The sequence below is a fragment of the Mobula hypostoma genome, chromosome 1 (genome assembly GCF_963921235.1).
Source record: "Mobula hypostoma chromosome 1, sMobHyp1.1, whole genome shotgun sequence".
NCBI classification, from domain to species: Eukaryota; Metazoa; Chordata; class Chondrichthyes; order Myliobatiformes; family Myliobatidae; genus Mobula; species Mobula hypostoma.
Window position 1 is genome coordinate 7,199,827 of NC_086097.1, and position 15,022 is coordinate 7,214,848.

General features: G+C 42.1%; 1 long non-coding RNA gene across 1 annotated transcript in view; it reads left to right on the forward strand.

Moving 5' to 3' along the window:
* Window positions 1–13,890, forward strand: part of LOC134344185 (uncharacterized) — a 132,052-nt gene extending 118,162 nt beyond the window's left edge. The window contains exon 3 of the long non-coding RNA XR_010017385.1: window positions 13,834–13,890. This is a non-coding gene — a long non-coding RNA (uncharacterized LOC134344185). The remainder of the gene's footprint in view (window positions 1–13,833) is intronic.
* The last annotated feature ends 1,132 nt before the right edge of the window (window positions 13,891–15,022 follow it).

The window sequence follows — 15,022 nt, forward strand, 5'->3', positions numbered from 1 at the left end:
ACCCAGAGTCTCCCAGGGAATACATCTGCATGAAGTGCATCTGGCTGCAGCTCCTTGAAGACCATGCTAGGGTCTGGAGCAGCAGCGGGGTCACCTTCAGCTTGTACGGGAGAATGAGGAGATAATTGATCAGAATTATAGGGAAACAGTCACCCCGAAGTTGCAGGAGGTGGGTAGCTGGGTGACTGTCAGGAGGAATGGAAATGACAATAGGCAGTTAGCGCAGAGCACCCGTGTGGCCATTCTCCTGAAAAATAAGTGTAGCATTTTGGCTACTTTCGTGGGGGATGACCTCCATGGGAAATTCCACAGAGACTGGGTTACTGGCACTGAGAATTGGTCCATGGTGCAGAAGGGAAAGAGGGAGAAGAGGGGAGCCGTAGTGATAGGGGGCTCAATAATCAGAGGAACAGATAGGAGGATCTGTGGATGAGAACGGGACACCAGAAAGGTAGGTTGCCTCACAGGTGCCAGGGCTGGGGACGTCTCAGCTCGTGTTCACAACATTTTGGAGAGGGAAGGAGACCTGCCAGATGTCTTGGTTCACATTGGTACCAATGGCATAGGAAGGAAAAGCAAAGAGGTCCTGAAAAGAGAATTTAGAGAGCTGGTTAGAAACCTGTCAAGCAGGACCTTCCAGTAGTGATTTCTGGATTGCTGCCTGTGCCATGCACCAGTGAGGCTAGAAACAGGATGATTTTCCAGATAAATGCCTGGCTGAGAAGCCGGGTTGGAAACAGAGGGGATCGATATCCTCTTGGGCAGGTTTGTTAGAACTGTTGGAGAGGGTTTTAATTAATTTGGCAGGGGGTAGAAATCGGAGTGACAGGACCCAGGATGGTAAAAAAAGCAGAACTCAAAGTGTTTAATCTCAATGCATGGAGTAGAAGAAATAAGGTGGATGATCTTGTTGCACTATTACAGATTGTCAGGTATGATGTGGCCGTCACTGAATTGTGGCTGAAGGATTGTTGTAGTCCGACCATCAGGAAGGGCAGGCAGATGACAGGACAAAATTGCAGCCAGCGGGGTGAGTATCAGTGCATTAGAGATGCAGAATCAAAAAGAGTAGCAAATACAGTACTCAAAGTGTTATATCTCAATGCACAGAGCAGAAGAAATAGGGTGAATGATCTTGTTGCACTATTACAGGTTGTCAGGTATGATGTGGCCGTCACTGAATTGTGGCTGAAGGATGGTTGTAGTTGGGAGCTGAATGTCCAAGGTTACGCATTGTACCAGAGGGATAGGAAAGTAGGCAGAGAGGTTGGCGTGGTTCTGCTGGTGAAGAATGGCATCAAATCAGTAGAAAATGTGACATAGGATCGGAAGACGTTGGATCTTTGTGGGCTGAGTTAAGAAACTGCAAGGGTAAAAGGACCCTGATGGCAGTTATATCCAGACCTCCCAACAGTAGTGGAAATAGAAAGGAGTGTTGAAAGAACAATGTTATGGTAGTCATGGGAGATTTCAACATGCAGATTGAAAATGGATTTCAAGAGAGTGAGTTTGTTGAATGCCTATGGGATGGCTTTTAGAACAGTTTGTCATTGAGCCTACTAGGGGATCAGCTTTACTGGATTGGGTGTTATGTAATGAACCAGAGCTCAAGGTAAAAGAGCCCTTAGGAGGCAGTGATCACAATGTGATTGAGTTCAAATTGAAACTTAACAGGGAGAAGGTAAAGTCTGACCTAGCAGTATTTCAATGGATAAAGGAAATTACAGTGGTATGAGAGAGGAGTTGGCTCAAGTAAATTGGAAGGAGATGCTGGCAGGGATGACGACAGAGCAGCAACGGTGTGAGTTTCTGGGAAAAATGAGGAAGGTGCAGGATAGATATATTCCAAAAATGAAGAAATACACAAATATCAATATAGTACAACGTTGGCTGACAAGGGAAGTCAAAGCTAATGTGAAAACAAAAGAGAGGGCATACAGCAAAGGAAAAATTAGTGGGAAGATGGAGGTTTGGGAAGCTTTTAAAACCCTACAGAGAGCAACAAAAAGAATGAATAGGAGGGAAAAGATGAAATATGAAAGCAACTTAGCAACAATATCAAAATGAATAGTAAAAGTTTTTTCAAATATGTAAAAAATAAAAGAGAAATGACAGTGGATATAGGACCACAAGAAAATGAAGCCAGAGAAATAATAATGGGAACAAGGAGATGGTTGTTGAATCAAATGAGTATTTTGCATCAGTCTTCACTGTGGAAGACACTAGCAGTGTGCCAGATGTTGAATGTTGTGAGGGAAGAGAAGGGAGTGCAGTTACTATTACAAGGGAGAAAGTATTCAAAAAGCTGAAAGACCCAAGGGTACATAAGTCACCCAGACCGGCTGAACTGTACCCAAGGGCTCTGAAAGAGGTAGCAGTAGAGATTGTGGAGGCATTAGTAATGATCTTTCTAAAAACATTGGAATCTGGAATGGTGCCAGTAGACTGGAAAATTGCAAATGTCACTCCACTCTTTAAGAAAGGAGGAAGGCAGCAGACAGGAAATTATAGACCAGTTAGTCTGATCTCAGTGTTTGAGAAGATGTTGGAGTCAATTGTTACGGATGAGGCTACTTGGTAACACAGGACAAGATAGTACAAAGTCAGCATGGTTTCCTTAAGGGAAAATCTTGCCTGATGAACCTGTTGGAATTCATTGAAAAGATTACACGTAGGATAGTTAAAGGGGATGTAATGGATGTTGTATATTTGGACTTTCAGAAGCCTTTGACAAGGTGCCACACATGAGGCTGCTTACCAAGTTAAGAGTCCATGATATTACAGGAAAGTTATTTGCATGGTTAGACCATTGGCTGATTGGTAGAAGGCAGCAACTGGGAATAAAAGGATTCTTTTCTGTTTGTCTGCCAGTGTCTAGTGGTGTTCCACAAGGGTCAGTGTTGGAACTGCTTCTTTTTATGTTGTATATAAATGATTTAGATGATGGAACAGATGGCTTTGTTGCCAAGTTTGCAGATGATATGAAAGTTGGTGGAGGGGCACATATTTGAGGAAACAGGTAGGATGCAGAAGGACTTAGACAGATTAGGAAAACGGGCAAGAAAATGGAAAATTAAATACAATGTTGGAACTTTGGTAGAACAAGTAAATGTGCAGACTATTTTCTATACAGTGAGAAAATCTAAAAATCTGAGATCCAAAGGGACTTGGGAGTCCTTGTGCAGAACACCTTAAAGGTTTACTTGCAGGTTGAGTCGGTGGTGAGGAAGGCAAATGCAATGTCAGCATTCATTTCAAGAGGTCTAGAGTACAGGAGCAGGGATGTGATGCTGAGGCTTTATAAGGTGCTGGTGAGGACTCATCTTGAGTATTGTGAACAGTTTTGGGCTCCTCATCTAAGAAAAGATGTGCTGCATTGGAGAGGGTTCAGAGGAAGTTCACAAGGATGATTCCAGGAATGAAAGGGTTACATAAGAGTTTGATAACTCTGGATCTGTACTCGATGGGGGGAGGGGGGATCTCAGTGAAAGCTTTCGAATTTTGAAAGGCCTAGACAGAGTAGATATGGAAAGGATGTTTCCCATAGCGGGGTAACCTAAGACAAGAGGGCACAGCATCAGGAGAGAGGGGATCCATTTAAAACAGAGATGCAGAGAAATGTATTTAGCCAGATGGTGGTGAATTTGTGGGATTTATTACAGCAGACAGCTGTGGAAGCTCGGTCGTTGGGTGTATTTAAGACAGAGTTTAATAGGTTCTTGATTGGACATGACATCAAACAAAGGTCACAGGGAGTGGGGCTGAGGAGGGGGAAAAGGATCAGCCAGATTGAATGCAGTGCAGACCCGATGGGCCAAATGGCCTAATTCTGCTCCTATGTCTTATGGCTCCTGAACCAGCATGGGTAACTGCAATCATCACTACTCTGAAATGATTCTCTGACCTACCGACTCACTTTCAATGATTCTTTACAAATCATGTTTTCAGTATTATTATTGTTTACACACTCTATCTTCTTTTTGACATTACAACTGGTGTTTTTCTGTCTTTGTTTATGCATAGTTTGTCATAAAATTCAATAGGATTTTTTCTCCTGTAGATCCCTGAAAGAAATGGATTCTGAAGATAGGGTAATGGAACATACATATTCTTTTACGATAAAAAGTACTTTGAACTTTGAGCTTTGACATTCCGTTATCAAAGTCTCTGCTGCTGCAATGGACAATGATTACAGACCTGTCATCTCATGGGCTCATTAAAAACAAAAGAACTCCACATAATGCTGATTCTGAAGATGTTGGTGATTCTGTGGTGACCATCACTGACATGAGCCTTTTATTTCAGATTTATTTGTTGACTACAATATAAATTCCTTACTGTGTACTGTGGTGAGAATGGAAGCTGTATCTCTCGATTAATGGTCTAGGACCCTGAATACCAATTTAACAACTTAACTGCTATGATATTGGACCCTACTGGATGTGCAATTTATGCTGACATCAATAAAAACGTCGATGCTGCCAAAATTGTTGCCCTTGGATGACCGTTAAAAACATGGCCAGACCAATCCCCTCCAGAAGACATAACAGATCTTTCTCCAGAAATGTGAAGGGTGAGATGTGATCTATTGAGGTCTTTAAATTTGTGTAGTTTTTTTATGGGATAGCTGTACTCATGGTGAGTGTGTGATAAATTAATTCAAGGTTCAAGATTGTTTAATATCATTTCCTGTACTTAAGTCTAAAGGAGAACGATGTAGCACGGAGAGCATTCTGACTGGCTGCATCACCTTCTGGTATGCGGTGGGGTACTGCACATGATCGAAGTAAGCTGTAGAAAGTTGTAAAATTAGTCAGCTCCGTCATGGTCACTAGCCTCTGAAGTATCCATGACATCTTCAATGAGTGGAGACTCAGAAAGGCACCACCCATCATTTGGGACCCCCATCACCCAGAGCATGTCCTATTCTCATTGTTACCACCAGGAAGGAGGTACAGAAGCCCGAAGACACACACTCAGTGATTCATGAATAGCTTCTTCCCCTCGCCATCTGGTTTCTAAATGGACATTGAACCCATAAACACCAAAAAACACAGTAAGATAAAGAACACAATAATAAAAAATAGAATACATCTGGCAGTGTTCAGAGCTTCCTTCATCAGGTCAGTAGCTTCCTCTCAGTTTTCACTACTGTCAGTCATTCAAGTCCCAAGTGGAGACTGCGGAAAACCGTCACACTCTGATGTAGAAGGATTCTTTATTGCTATATCTATAATGGTTCTGTTTCAACAGTCAGGGTTGTTAGCACTCAGCGGAACCCCTGAACCTGGGGGCTTTTCACCTTTGGTCCCCACCGGACACTCCGCTCTCACCTGCTGTTTGCATGTGACAGCAGCCACACCCCGGTACACCGCTTTGACAAGTGGGCTAAACCAGGAGAGGGTAGCCAGCAGCCTCATACCCCAGTGAGATAGGGACATGCCTGTCCTAGCACATGAAGTCAGCTCCGGTGGACTGGGTGGTCCAATGAGATACAGTGAGATCCAATGGCCAGGAAGGTGGTACTGCGAAGCTTTGTGGAGAGCACAGGTCACGTCAAAGCACAGAAGGCATCATGGTCATCCTGCAACGAAGGAAGACTGCAGTTTTTGACACCTGTTCATAATATTGGACCCTGAATTCTGACGTCAAGAGAGTGGAAATTCCCCAGAGCAATGTCTTTTCCACATTGAAAACTGTCCCGCACACATTTCCTGTCATTGTTGGACATGACAGACAACCACCACCAATCACAGGACAATTTACAATTACCAATTAACCTACTAACTGGTATATCTTCGGATTGTAGAAGGAAACTGGAGCACCCAGAGGAAATCCACACACTTATTGGAACATGCAAACTTCCTACAGGGGACTTTGGAACTGGACTCTGATGCCCCGAGCTGTAGTAGATTGTGCTAACCACTACGCTACCTTGCTATTCCTATGGTTTATATGCCAGCCCCAATATCTAAACGTGAGGCTTGTGCAAAACATATGAACTCACAGGATATTTAGTTGGACAGAATGGATTTGGCTAAATGCTTGTGTTTTATTAATTCTTTCTAAACCTGAGATTTTGAAACATTCTTGGCACTACATCTGGTTAGTCTACGATTTCACGCACATTGTGTATGTAGAAGTTCTGACTTGTGACATAACCCAAATATAAAGGCAATAATGATAGAGTAATCGCCAATAGATCTGGTGGAGGACTGAGGAGGAACTTTCTTTAAACAGAAGGTGGTGAGAACATGGAACTCACTGATGTGGGGTGTAATTGAGTGGATGGCAAATATATACTAAATGTGAAAATATATTCCCTTGTCTTTTTATTAGGTATACCTTCTGCTGCTTATTAATGCATATACATATATTTTATATATAAATATAAATTTAAAAATATACAACTGTACATTGATCGTATGTTCATAAAGTGACACTAGTTGGAGGAGCATCTGCACATAAGGTGACTGACAGAAATTGAAAATAGTTGTGTTGTGGTGGGGTGGATTAATGGATGGAGGTGTTGATCAGCCTTACAGTTTTTGAGTCCTGGTTGTCCTGGTGTGGATGCTAGATAGCTTCCTCCATGATGGGAGTGGGACAAACAGTCCATGAGCAGGGTGAGTGGGATCTTTCATAATTTTACTAGCCCTTTCCTCGTACCTTAAACATGACAGAAATTGTTGGAGCTTTATTGACAGATCTGGATTGGATGGAACCTTGAAGGTCTAATAGACAAGTGTACTCTCTGTCAACGATTGAAAATATCGAACAAGACAATTCCATTGTGTTAGTTACTGTCTGTTATGCCGCTGGCGTTTAGGACTGCAATGGAAGTCCTCCACCTCTGGCAGTGTTCATCGTGTCAGTAGCTTCCTCTTGGTTTTCACTACTGTCAGTCATGTAAGTCCCAAGTGGAGACTGAGGAATACCATTGCCCTCAGTTGTAGAAGGATTCTTCATGCTATTGCCATAACAATTTTGTTTTAACAGACAGGGTTGTTAGCCCTGAGCTGAACCCCTAAACCTGGAGGACCAATGGATCACTCTTCGTCTGGCATCTACCCTTTGACCTGTTTGGCATGGGTGACTCTTGCAAGAGTCGAAGCACAAAGCCCTGACTTCAGCCAACATAGCTGTCTGGATCATTGAGGGACACAAGCCTCCAAACCCTATGACAAGATTGTGGTCCTCATGGAGGGTTCCAAAGAGTGCACAGTGATAATTGTGTGAAAAGGATTGATAACTTCTTGAGGTCAATTTTCTTATGTCATGGTTTACCAGAACAATTCAACCTCAGATAATGCTTCTCAATTTGCTCATTCCAATTTGACTGTTGTGTACAACAGAATGTTAGGAGGCACAAACAGCATCTTTCAGCTTGAAATGGTTTAACAGAAAGGCAAGAGAGAATTATCAAAGGACCATTACAGTATGTTTGTGTTTAGGAATATGACATCCGTTAGCAAATACTTTATTAAACCACAGAACAAGACACATTTCACAGCAAATTATACTCTGGCTCAGATACTTATGGGTCGAAGACTGAGAATAACATTAAGTTTATTCCAGTCAAATCTTGAAGAGAAAGGTAGGGACATGACAATTTACAAGGACCAAATAATCTATAACTGGTATGTCTTCAGACTGTGGAAGGAAACCAGAGCACCCAGAGGAAACCCACATGCTTAAGGGAAGGATGTACAAACTCCTTACAGGGGTCTTTTCTGGTTGGCTACCGGTGACTAATGATGTTCTTCAGGGGTCAGTGTTGGGACTGTTACTTTTCACATTATTTGTCAATGATTTAGATAAAATGGAATTGGTGGCTCTGTCTTAAAGTTTGCAAAGATACAAAGATAGATAGAGAGGTAGGTAGTGCTGAGGAAGCAATGCAATTGCAGCAGGACTTAGACAAATTTGGAAGACTGGGCAAAAAAGTGACAGGTGGAATATAGTTGATTACAGACGTTAGGCTTATAGTAGACATCAGTGGATAAGCTGTCTCCAGAGACAGAGACAGAAAGATCTAGAAAGGGGAGGGAGGTGTCGGAAATGGACCAGGTAGCCTCCAACCTGATGGCATGAACATCGACTTCTCTAACTTCCGCTAAGGCCCCACCTCCCCCTCGTACCCCATCTGTTACTTATTTTTATGCACACATTCTTTCTCTCACTCTCCTTTTTCTCCCTCTGTCCCTCAGAATATACCTCTTGCCCATCCTCTGGGTCCCCCCCCCTTGTCTTTCTTCCTGGACCTCCTGTCCCATGATCCTCTCGTATCCCCTTTGGCCTATCACCTGTCCAGCTCTTGGCTCTATCCCTCCCCCTCCTGTCTTCTCCTATCATTTTGGATCTCCCCCTCCCCCTCAAACTTTCAAATCCCTTACTCACACTTCCTTCAGTTAGTCCTGACGAAGGGTCTCGGCCTGAAACGTCGACTGTACCTCTTCATAGAGATGCTGCCTGGCCTGCTGCGTTCACCAGCAACGTTGATGTGTGTTGGTGGAATATAGTGTTGGAAAATGTATGATGATGCATTTTGGTAAAAGGAACAATAGTGCGGACTATTATCTAAATGTGGAGAAGGTTTAAACATCAGTGATGCAGAGGGACTTAGGAGTCCTCGTGCAAGACTCCCAGAAGATTAATTTACAGGTTGAGTCTGTGGTAAGAAGGCAATGTTGGCATTTCTGTCAAGGGGAATAGAATATAAAAGCAAGGCGATAATGCTGAGCCTTTATAAGACACTAGTCAGGCCACACTGGAATTGTCAACATTTTTGCGCCCATACCTCAGAAAGGATGTGTTGTCATTGGATAGCGTCCAGAGGAGGTCTACAAGGATGATTCTGGGAATGAAGGGTTAACCTATGAGGAGTGTTTGGCAGCTTTGGGCCTGTACTCACTGGAATTAAGAAGAATGCAGAGGGATCTCATTGAAACCTGCCGAATGTTGAAAGGACTAGATAGGGTGGATGTTAGAGGACGTTTCCTATGGTGGGGGTATCCAATCTAAATGAAACAGGCTCAAAATTGAGAGGCAACCCTTTAGAACAGAGGCAAAGAGGATTTTTTTTAGCCAAAGAGTTGTGAATCTGTGGAATGCTCTGCCACAGACTGCGCGGAGGCCAAGTCCATGCATATATTTAATGTGGAAGTTGACCGCTTCCTGATCAAGCACGGCATCAAAGGATATGGCGAGAAGACAGGTGTATGGGGTTGAGTGAGGTCCGGAATCAGCCATGATACCCTGAACTGTAATAGTTTTGCACTAACCACTATGCTACCTCGGTGCCCCCATGGTTTACATGGCAGCCCCAGCATATAAATGTGAGGCTTGTGCGAAGCGTATGTACCCACAGGAGATTTAGTTGGAGAGAATGGATTCAACTAAATGCTTGTGTTTTATTAATTCTTTCCATATCTGAGATTTTTAAACATTCTTGGCACTACATCTGGTTAGTCTAAGATTTCACGCACATTGTACATTAGAAGTTCTGACTTGTGACATAATCCAAATATAAAGGCAGTAATGATAGAATAATCACCAATAGATCTGGAGAGGGATTGAGGAGGAACTTCTTTTAAACAGAAGGTGGTGAGAATGTGGAATTCATTGATGTGGGGTGTGATTGAGTGGATGGCAAATATATACTAAATGTGAAAATATATTCCCTTGCCTTTATATTAGGTACAGCTGTGTACCTGCTCATTAATGCAAATATTCCATCAGCCAATCATGTGTCAGCAACTGAATGCATATAAGCATGTAGATATGGTCAAGAGGTTCAGTTGTTGCTCAGACCAAACATCAGATTGAGGAAGAAATGTGATCTAAGTGACTTTGACAGTGGAATGATAGTCGGTGCCAGATGGGGTGGTTTGAGTATTTCTGAAACTGCTGATCTTCTGATATTTTTACACATGACAATCTCTCGAGTTTGCAAAGAATGGTGTGTTTTAAAGAGCATCCAGTGAGTGGCAATTCAGTGGTCAAAAATGCTTTGTTAATGAGAGAGGTGAGAGGAGAATGGCCAGACTGGTTTAAGCTGACAGGAAGCCGACAGGAACTCAAATAACAATATATTACAACAGGGGTGTGCAGAAGAGCACTTCTGAATGCACAATCCGTTGAACCTTGAAGTGGATGGCCTACAGCAGCAGAAGACAACAAACTACACTCAGTAGCCACTGAGTGTCACATAAGTTACCTAACAAAGTGGGTGCTAAGTTTAGATAAGTGTTGAAGGGTTAATGGAAAGATATACAGATAGAGTTAGAGGACATTGTGTGGGAATAGACCCATGCTTGCAATTAAATCCTACCAAAAAGTTTTTGGTCTAAATAACCAATTCCTAAGTTCTATATTCTATCGGTTGTTGGTATGAATTATTTGTAACAAGTTATTACCATTAAACTGAAATTCATTATACTTTAGACAATAGACAATAGACAATAGGTGCAGGAGTAGGCCATCTGGCCCTTCGAGACAGCACCGCCATTCACTGTGATCATGGCTGATCATCCATTATCAGTATCCAGTTCCTGCCTTATCCCCATAACCTTTGATTCCGCTATCTTTAAGAGCTCTATCCATCTCTTTCTTGAAAGCATCCAGAGACTTGGCCTCCACAGCCTTCTGGGGCAGAGCATTCCATATATCAACTACTCTCTGGGTGAAAAAGTCTTTCCTCAACTCCGTTCTAAATGGCCTACCCCTTATTCTTAAACTGTGGCCTTTAATTCATTATACTTTGAAATTCATTAAGAGTCATTGTTGTTATAGAGCACTTAAGTGTGATAGAAAGTTGCTGAAACCATATGCCCACTTGCACTTGTTGAGCTCGTCAGTCTCCATTGCAGGTTCCTTGATCAGAGAGAGTGAGTCAGATGCAGAGCTAAGCTCTTTCTGTGATCTCAGGACCTGCCTCAGAAGGGGACCAGTCACTTCTGCTTGGATAATTCCCCACCGCCTGCTCCCTACCCCGCTGCCATCACTTCCCTCACCAGCTACCCGCTAACAGTTCGCTGGAATGAGATTCAGTTTCAGACTATCTATTACCCACATTCCAACAGTAAATGCATTTCGGATACGGTTAAACATTTAGGGACGCCATGAAAATGATAAGAAAACCCAAAATAAATGCAAGATTCCATTTCTTTACATTTTGAAATAACCTGATGTTAAAATAAGGATAAACCTCTGCCCGTTAAAATTTTGATAGCAGTATCCCAAACTGAGCTTATATAGTCAGGAGTGGATTCCATCAAATTGTGATGGGTTTGAACTTAGGTTTCAGGAGCAGGGGCATCTAACCCTCTATGTTGCTACATTCCTGCCTTTGGCCTTACATAAAGATTGTTTACATTCCACTCTAGATTGGGTCCACTGACAACTTCCAAAAAGAAAACAGATTGTCAGTTGTAAATCTGGTCCATTATTTTTGTGTTTTGCCTGGTTTTGCAGCTTCCAGAGCCCACTGTGTTGGCAGAACACATTAATCAGTCTTGGAATTAATGGTGGAGCCAATCTAACAGGGTGTAAATTATCCAGTAACAGCTCGAGAATATTTAGAGCACATGTCTGCGTCTGCACTGAAATTGGATAAATAGTCCAAGCAAACTATGGTCAGCAATACATAGGCCAATTTATCAGGTTTTGATCCTTGCTGTGACACAAGCTATTTAGACTGCATATATATAGATAATAAGTGTACATATTTATGACATTAACCATTGTGTTGGTAGAAGGTGTATAATGAGAAGCATTGATAGTCGGAGGCTTTTTCCCAGGGCTGAAACAGCCAACATGAGAGGGTACAGTTTTAAGGTGCTTGGAAGCAGGTACAGAGGAGATGTCAGGGGTAAGTTTTTATGCAGAGAGTGGTGAGTGCATGGAATGGGCTGCCGGCGACGGTGGTGGAGGCAGATACGATAGGGTCTTTTAAGAAACTCCTGGATAGGTATATGGAGCTTAGAAAAATAGAGGGACATGGGTAACCGTAGGTAATTTCTCAGGTAAGGACATGTTCAGCACAGCTTTGTGGGTCGAAAGGCCTGTATTGTGTTGTAGGTTTTCTATGTTTTCTAATTCGACACTGGAGAGTAATGGTTAGTGTAATGTTTTACTGTGAAGGAAAGAGAATGAAAGAAATGGGAAGAGAAGGAAAGAGAAGAAATAAGTGAAAGAGAAGGAAGGAAGGAAGAAAGGAAGCAAGGGAGAAAAGGAAGAAGACTGCTCCCATAGTTTTCCTTTCTGTTTGTATACGTTCATGGAAGATGGATATTTTCAAAATGGCTGATGTGTATTAATGTGAATCTGTAGAATTCATTGTCACAGATGGCTATAAAGTCCAAGATACTGGATATAATTAAAGAGGATTTGATATGTTCTTGATTAATGAGGGTGTCAAAGGCAGGAATATGGGGTTGAGAGGGATAATAAATCAGGCATGACGAAATGGCAGAGCAGACTCGATGGGCTGACCAATTGAATTTGGCTCCTATGCCCTTTCAGTTTAGTCCCTTGGCAGAAATGCACCACTGATATCCCACTGGCGGCATCCAGTGTTGGGGGAGATGACATCAGCAAAAAGAGGTGTTGCTTTATGTTTAATCAGTGAGTCCATCTAATGGCATGTATATTGTCACTGTCAAGTTTTGTGACAACTATTTTGTTGAAGAATTTTGAGTTTGCAACCATTTATTTCACACTTTAAGCACTTTAGACATCACAAAGGGTAAGTATAAAAGCCATCTCAAAAGTATAGTTCCAGAAATCTCTGCAGATTATAAGACCATAAGATATACGAGCAGAATTAGGCCATTTGGCCCATCGGGTCTGCTCCACCATTTCATCATGGCTGATCCATTTTCCTTTCAGCCCCATTCTCATGCCTTTTCCCTGTAACCCTTCATGCCCTGACCAAACAAGAATCTGTCATCCTCTGCCTTAAATTTACCCAATGACTTAAGGCAGGGGTTGATAGATCAACCCTGTTATCTGCAGGAGGAGTGACCCTTCTTCTCATTGTAGTTGGACATATTTCAGGTATGTAAGGGAAAGGAGACCTGAAAGTCTAGACCTACTTTGCACCAAGTACTATTTTGTTTATCTTCCAGGTGGAAGATGGGGATAGAATAACACAATCGAAGTACTGGAGTAACTCAGCAGGCCTGGAAATATCTATTGAAATGAATAAACAGTCAATGTTTTAGGCCAAGATCCTTCATTGGGACCCTTCATGAGTCCTGATGAAGGGTCTTGGCCTGAAACGTTGACTGTTTATTCCTCTCCATAGCTGCTGCCTGACCTGCTAAGTTTCTCCAGCACTTTGTGTGTGTTAGTCTGAACTTACAGTATCTATTCCCTCCCCTGCTTCCCCTCTTACCTCTTTTCCTCACCTGCGTATGATCTCCCCCGGTGCCCCGCCTCCTTCCCTTTCTCCCATGATCCATTCCCCTCTCCTGTCAGACTCCTTATTCTTCATCCCTTTACCTTTCCCACCTATCACCTCCCAGCTTCTTACTTCATCCCCTGTCCGCCACTCACATGGTTTCACCTATCACCCTGCTTGTTCTCCTTCCATTACTCAACCTTCTTATTCTGGCTTCTTTCCCCCTTTCTTTCAAGTCCTCTTATTCACTTCCATAGATGTTGCCTGACCTGTTGATTTCCTCCACCATTTTGTATGTGTTGCTTTGGATTTTCAGCAACAGCAGAATCTGCCGTTTTTATGTCAGGGTGCAGAGATACAGTGCCCTTCCATTAATTTACATATCTGATTTTGCCATATTTATAAATAACATCTTTTTCCTTTTACAGATAACACACAGATGTGATGCATGTTCAGTTGAACCACCTCTCTACAATAACACTTAGAAGCTACAACATTCTGCAGTTCTGTCAGTGAATACATCGATGTGATTGAACATTGACGTTCTTGTGATACTTGTTAAAAGGTTCAAGGTTCAGAGTCATTATGTTGCAGCTTCAGAAGAGCTGCTGGAATGAATTACCACCAAAAGGTGCCTTTATATCCAATGTGTTCATATCAGTTACTTGGCTATCATTGTGTCTTTTTACTGTTAGAGAAATGAAATCTGTTAACAAGAAGAACAATAATCTTGAAGAAGCTTCTCTCTGGAGTGAAGGAGGATGAGAGGTAACTTGATAGAGTTGTATAAGATGATAAGAGGCATAGATAGAGTAGATAGTCAGAGACAATATTTGCACAGGGCAGCAATGGTAGATATAAGAGGGCTTAATGTTAAGGTGTTTGGAGGATTGTTTAGAGGAGATATCAAGTTTAGTTTTTCAACATAGAGGGTGTTGCATGCATGGAATGCCCTGCCAAGGGTGGTGGTAGAGGAAGTATATTAGGGACATATAAGAGACTCTTTGACAAGCACATGAATGAAAGAAAAATAGAGAGCTATGTGGGAGGACTGGGTTAGATTAATCTCGGAGTAGGCTTAAATGTTGGCACAACATTGGGGGCGAAATGGCCTACAGTACTGTACTGTTCTGTTTGATTTTCTCACACTGCCAGTGGCAAGTGACATATTTGTAATATGTTTGGAAAGCAATAGCTAATTGTTATTGAGAAAATGGACTTCAAGATTTGAAATTTGAATTATGCAGTGTGAATATTATCATAAAATAATTTATCATGTCCAAATAAAATTTCTTTATCCTCTTTATTAAATGAACATTTAAAACAATTTTAATTTAAATGGATTAAAATAGTGGATAATGAAACAGCTTGTGAATATGAATGCGTTTAAAACCTAATAGCTGCATAACTTCGAACCCATGGTTCGACTGGGTCTTTAACATCAATGTAACTAGTGTACCAGACTGTAAGTAACGCACCAAGGATCATCACCACGTTGAGGTGGAGAGTCTTGTGATTTCCTGAGATCCCTAGAGGTGATACCACCTAGAGCTTTGCTCTTGGTTGGGTCACCCACGGCGATCAGGTCAATAGTGAGGATCAAGACAAATAGCAATC